This window comes from Lipotes vexillifer, unplaced genomic scaffold (assembly GCF_000442215.2).
Source record: "Lipotes vexillifer unplaced genomic scaffold, Lipotes_vexillifer_v1.1 scaffold407, whole genome shotgun sequence".
NCBI lineage: Eukaryota > Metazoa > Chordata > Mammalia > Artiodactyla > Lipotidae > Lipotes > Lipotes vexillifer.
In genome coordinates this window covers 247,715-255,065 of record NW_006789795.1, presented here as the reverse complement: position 1 = coordinate 255,065, position 7,351 = coordinate 247,715, and positions in this window count along the sequence as shown.

Here is a 7,351-nt window from a genome sequence, read left to right as displayed (position 1 = left end):
CTAAAAACAATTTATTATATAAATTTCTAGGTATAGAAAATGAATATTTTTCTAAGTTACTAACTTGAATTTAAAATGATAAGAACAAACAAAACACCCGCTACACCTATAATTTTTGTCAGATGCCTAAAGAAGTTTTTCCTTAAGACCAACACAAAGCAAGGACAGCTTTCTCACAAAACAAAATTGCATTCAAAAAGAAAATATATCTTTTCCACACCTAAGTGTCTTTGTTTCATTTTGAGTACCTAATGACTGCACATGACAGAGACAATTTGCAAATACCCAGACATTTAATTGATATTCTTAGGATAAATTGTCCCTTCTCTGTTTTCAGTATAAATAATTCTTTCTCAGTATCAATCAATGTTTGCATTTACTGCAGTTCTTTCCTATGGTCACATGTGAAACTTGGACTAAAATATTTCCGTTACATAAATTATCCTTGAGAGATACATAATGTTAACACAGGTAAAACGAGCTTTTCAAATGTCTACTGTCTACACAAAATTGTTGAATTAACAAAATGCCTTGCTTACAATTCAGTTTTCATAGGTTTTTTAACATTCTCTTTGAGCATTGACATGGCACATTAGGGACTGTACTTTCCTTTCATCTGTAGTTTATGTTATAGGTAGCTTCCTTGAAAGGTCAGAACATCCCCAGATGCTGCTTGCTATTGGGTGACTAGGAGCACAGCTAACCTCAGAGAATGAATTAATCAGCCATTTTGGCAATTAGCATCCTTTCCTCATTTTGAGTATATTCAGCAATAATTAGAGGATCAACATTTTTTTTTTTTTTGCCATACGCGGGCCTCTCACTGCTGTGGCCTCTCTCGCCGCGGAGCACAGGCTCCGGATGCGCAGGCCCAGCGGCCATGGCCCACGGGCCCAGCTGCTACGCAGCATGTGGGATCCTCCCGGACCGGGCATGAACCCGTGTCCCCCGCATTGGCAGGCGGACTCCCAACCACTGCGCCACCAGGGAAGCCCCGAGGATCAACATTTTTTAACCAAGAATCAGAAAGATCAAAATGAGTCAGGAAATCAAAATGAGAAGTTGGGAAACTTAGACTTAAATGTTTCTCTTCTATATTATAGTTTTTAAACTGCATTAAATGCACTCATCAATGAACAAAGTATGCATCCTTTAAGTGAGTATGCTCCGACACTCAGATTTAGTCTTCAGAGAGACTCAAGACACTGTTCACATGTCCCAAACTCTTCTTACATTCTTTCCTTCTGGAGGAGCTCTGCCTGAAAAAAGTTAACAGACTCTAAGAAATCCGTATCAGAAAGTTTAAATGAAAGATTCATATTAAGAAGTCAAATCACAGTGAAAGTGAGGAAGTCAGAATTCTTTGGGTTTGTTATTATTGCTGAAACCTATAGGTACCCAAAGGAGATCACAATGCAGCTGGAAGACAGTGTGAGCTAAAGAAAGGGAATTAGGCCTATGTCTGGTCTGGAGCATTGTCACTGAATCCTGAAGTGCGCTGAGTTTAGTAAAGTATCATTTCCTTTATAGAAAAACTACTAGTAAAAGCATAGTTCATCCAAATATTAGTGAGTTATTCTTAATGCCATACAATAAAAGTTAAAGCGGAGAACAAAAACAACTTTTGATTTGAAGGAAGTTAATGTTATTTCATTAACAAATTGTAAATAGTAACAGCATAAACTGGATGAGAAGCTGCTTTCACAGGCCATAAATGCTTAATGTTTATTACCAATAAAAGTCAAAGGAGCATTTAGTAAAGCAGTTTACCAAACAAACATTAAATACTTTAATGCATTAGCTTCAGTGGACAGAATCAGGCTATTTAATTAGCAGTGAGTAATCTGTTATGCTTTGGTTCACCACAAATGATCTGAAGCTTAATACAGGATGATAGCCTTTGATAGCAAGTGATAAGGGTAAACATTAGTTTGGGGTAACAGGACAATACTCTTGAAAGCAAGGGAGGATAAAGACCAGGTTTGGTGTAGTTGAATTTCATACAAAGCTAAAAGTAGATAAATACTTACTTGTCTTATGTTGAAGATATGGTGGAAAGAAAATGACTCTACTTCTAAGCTATATGATTTGAAGAAAGTTTACTTTACTACCTACACTTCAGTTTCTTCATCTGAAAAGTGAGTCCTATCTCACTAGATAGCTGTGAAGATTAATGATAGCATATGCATTTTTCTGGGACATAATGATTCTTTGTATGTAATTTTACTTTACATTACCTTGATTCTTCTGTCTCCTGCATTCCTTCTGCTACCTACTTGCATACTACTACTACTACTACTACTACTACTGTTTGTGCCGTTTAGGGAGAACACATGGGTTAAGCTGTAATTCTTTGCGTTTTAAGGAAAGTAAAATTACAGATTACCTTTAGTGATAGCTATTAATGCAAGGGCATGGAAGAAATAATTTCATTTGCCACACTGTCAACACAGATCTCAGAATTTCTAACATTGGGATGCGTCCTGGTCTTCACAGAAAATAGGAAGCATTATTCATTATTACTTGGAACAGCAACCTGAGCTGAGTAGTACACCTTTTTATTCATTTTAGCATTTATACTTCCCAAGAGATGTTTTGATTGGGTTGGTTTATTACCACTTACTGTGGGAAACTTAATGCCAAGCCACCTCAGAAATGATTGGCTGTCCTTTTGCCCAGATCATATATGGGTGCTTTCTGTTTGTGGACCATTACCTAGACCAATCAGCTGCATTCAGGTTTGCAAATTTAGCTTTTCTTAAGTAGTATATTGTATGAGTAAGAGCATATTATGCAGGAAAGATCCTGTCGGAACGTTTTTTTTCTTTTTTTCTTTTTTTTTTTTGCAATACGCGGGCCTCTCACTGTTGTGGCCTCTCCCGTTGCTGAGCACAGGCTCCAGATGCGCAGGCTCAGCGGCCATGGCTCACGGGCCTAGCCACTCTGTGGCATGGGGGACCTTCTCAGACCGAGGCATGAACCCGTGTCCCCTGCATCGGCAGGCGGACTCTCAACCACTGCGTCACCAGGGAAGCCCAGAACAACTTTTTCTTAATATAGAGAAGTGTATTTTATGGGCAATTGAGAATTTTTATGGAGATGCACTCACATTTATTGTGAAGAGAATATATTCCAGATAGAACATTAAAGAATTTATGTATACATTAACATTATTTCAATAACCCTGTAAGATAGATATTATTCCCTTTTTATAGATAAGACAAAAATGAGGTTCTCCACAATTTTAGCAAATAGTTCAAGACCAAGAATCTAGTAAATGACATTGGTAGGATTCAAAACAAAACTTGGCCATTGTTCACTCTATCCTTTGATTCTCATATACTAACAGTGGTTCTGCCATTAACTCAGTGACCTTGTCTAAGTTACTCTCCCACTTCCAGGCCTTTATTTTCTTATGTGAAAATAAAAGTTTGAATTGCATCACTGATATCCTACTTTTTAAAAATTGCATAGAAACTCCAACTTTATTTAAAATCTTACACAAACCTATTATACATATTAAAAAAGAAAAAAATATTCAAAATACTCTTGTTGAAGGAAGCCTCTAAGATTTTGCTAATGTTTTTCTCTATTATTTGACTGCCTTCCTCCATATCCATAGGTCTAAGTTTCCCTCACTCCTCAAGGCCATGCTCAAATGCTACCTCTCCCATTTAGTCTTTCCTGACCTACTGAGCCATAAGTAATCCTATAGTTTTCTGAAAGTTTATAGCATTTAATTTGTAGTTTCTTATGACTGTAAAATTTTCTACCTTATAGTTTTTGTGTAAATGTGTTAACTTCTGTGGTTAACCAGCTATTCCTGAAGAGCAGGAACTCTCTCACATTCATCTATGTATCCTTAATACCATCTGGTACAGTGTCTGACACATACTAAGGACAGGGATAAAAAATAGGTTGCATTTTATATGCCAACTCTAATTAATTTGTAGTTGCACTGGGTGAATAAAGATTCTAACACTGTGCAAGCGTTCATAAGGAATAGTAATAATGTATAATGTGAACTGTTATTTAGGAGTTTTTATATTACAAGTCACAAAATCCATCCCAAACTATCCTTAATAAAAAAGGAAATTCATCAGATTATATGAATGAATGGCTCTATGCTCTGAAGCTATATCTAGTTTTAGGCACTGCAACATTATCAGGGCTCCGTTTCAGATTCTTTGCAATTATCTTGCATCTGTCCTACCCAGTATGTCAGCCTCATTTTCAGTCAAGTTCCCTTCATGTTATCAGAAATGGCTATAATAGTACCACATATTACCTCTTTAAACTACAGCATCCAGCATATTAATGGGACCAAAAAGCCTCCAGAAATACCTTCTTGTGTCTTATTCTTTCACATTGGCTTAGATATACATCCCTGAATTGACCATTGTGGTCAAGGGATTAAATGTATTGATTGACTCAAATCAATTAGATACCAATCCCTGAAGAATATGAACTATTTGGAGGGGAAGCTTTATATTTGGGGATCGAGTTATAGAAAGGGATGTGAATAGCTGCTTTATGAGGAAAAGGGAGACAGAAATGTTACAATCCCTCAGCCTCATGTTCTGACAGAAAACCATAAAATAATTATTTCTCATTTGGAGCAAAAGTAAAAATGTGGTGGCTCATTTTTTTAAATTTTAACTAATTTTATACATATAGAACAGTAAAAAATAGTACAAAGTGTTCTTTTATCCTTCATCCTCCTTCCCCTAATGCTAACCTCTTACACAATTATTGTATAGTTACCAAGAACCAATAAATGACAGTACAGTATTATTAATGGTATTAGTATTATTATTATTAATTCTATGTATATATTTAATTATTAACTGAAATATTATCAGCTATCAACTGTAGACATGCTAGTTTCGCCAAATTTCCTCCTATTCTTCATATTTGTACCAGGATTCTATCCAGGATCCCAGATTGCTTTTGGTTGTTATTTCTCCTTAGTCTCCTTCAACTTGTAGCATTTCTTTGATTTGCCCATGTCTTTCATGACTTTTATCACTTTTGAAGGACAACAGTCTGTTATTTTGTAGAATATCTCTCAATTTAGATTTTTCTAATGATTGGAGACAGGTTATTTATTTTTGGTAAGAGTACTACATAAATGACCTTATATCTTTCTTAGTGCACTATATCAAGGGGTTCATGATGTCCACAAATTTATTACTGGTGATGTTTACCTTGCCCACTTGATTAAGTTGGTGTCTATTTAAGTTTTTCCAATGTAAAGTGACCAACTTTTCCATTATAGTTGATAAGTATTTTGAGGGTGATATTTTGAGACTTTAAAAATTCTATTTCTCCTCGAACTTGTACCCACTAATTTTAGCAACCATTGGAGGTTCACATCTGCAGAGTCTATTACTGTGGTGTTTGCCTAATGGTGATTCTCTTTCTCCCTCTTTTCTTTACATTTATTAACTTGATATCTATTGTAAGGAAGAGCACTCTCTTCTCCAACATGTATATATGTATTTATATTAGTGTGAACTTATGGGTACTTAATTTATTCTATAGGTTAAAATTCAGTACTATATTTTGTTCCTGAAATTTTTGTAGCTTTAGCCATTAACTTCTGGTTGATGTTTGTGTTTTGTTTTGTGCTTCTTTTCATTTTTTAAAATTAAAATGTTTATTTTGGGAAAGTTATAGGTTCATTCACATGCAATTTTATGAAATAATATAGAGGAATCCCATGTACCCTTTACCCAGTTAACCCCAATGGTAACATCTTGGAAAAATATATTACAATATTACAACCAGGATATTGACATTGATTTTATTCAGATTTATTCATATTTATTTAGATTTACTTGTTCTCATTTCAGTTATTATGTGTTTATATGTTTGTACTTAATTCTGTGACATTTTCTCACATGTGCAGGTTTTTGTATTCAGAGTCAGAATACAGGACAGTTACATAATCATGTTTCCATACTATTGCCTTTTTAAAATCTCTCCTCCACATCCAAACATCCTCTCTCTGTAACCCTGATCTACCACTACTCTGTTGTCCATTTCTATAATTCTATCATTTCAAGGATGTTAAATAAATGGAATCAATCAGTATGGAAACTTTTAAGATTGACTTATTTATCTCACTGTAGTTTCATGGATATTCATCTAAGTTGTTATATGCATCAGTAGTTCCTGCCCCTTTTTTGCTGAGAAGTGTTCTATGGTATATTAATCAGGGTTCTCAGTGAACTTATATTGTTACATTCAGCCTGGTTCAACTTTATGTTCTTTCCACCGTTATCTCACACTGTTAATATCTATCCCTATACATGTTCCCCAGATTTCTGCCTGTAGAAATTAGAAAACTCAACTATTTCTTTTGGAGTGTAGTGCACTTCCTCATGGGTCACACTTTATACCTCACCTTTAGAGGTCAGCTGGGACTTGAGTCTAGTTATAAGTCTAGAAGCAAAGAAGAATGTTGGAGACACAGCAGTGTCTTGCATGCTAACTGCCTTCAGAAAGCCATTAAAGTTTCTTCAGGCAATTCAGGGTTAATCCTATCAGAAGCGGGTGGAGAGGATGCTTCCACTGGGGAAAGAGAAGCCTTTTCCACTGGCAAAGAAGACTTAAGAATATAGAGGTTCAATGTCCCCAGCTTCATCACAGACTTTCCGTAAATCCATATCCCAACTTTAAGGATCCTACTCCCAAGCCAGTGCCTTCACTTTAACAGCAGACAACCTATGAGGCAGGGAGTTCATTTGTATTTTAACTGAGCCCGTCACAGGACCAAGTTCTGCATTTGATTTTTCAGCAATCTCAGACCTATAGCTGTAGGAGATATGTGTCTTCTTTAGGGCACATACAGAAGATTTCAAATAGTTTATACAGCACTTGAGCTAGGAATTTAAATCCCTAGCTCATCTTTTTCTTTCCCCACTTTGTCTAGCAGCATTAGGAGAAAGCAGCCAATCTCATCATATTCGTTAGTTTTAGAAAAATGTCCAAAAGTATCATATACACAGTTACACAGATCCTTGTGTAACTTATAAGTGATTGATTAGGAGTATCCAATGATGATATTTTGCATGCCTCCATTGCCAGATTACATCTTTCACTGTCAGTATTTTCTTTACTACTGGAAATTGTCATTAACATCTTTAAATCTAATGAAATTAGAGTGCCAATTCCAGAAACCTCAGAACTACTTCAGAAAACTCATTCTTGAGCTTCAGTTCCTCTAGAACCAGTCTTTGCACCAAAATCTGTATTAGTCAAGGTTCACCAGAGAAACAAAAACAATAGGATATACTTGCTTATTACATACTTACTTATTATAAGGGATTGACTAATGCAGGTATAG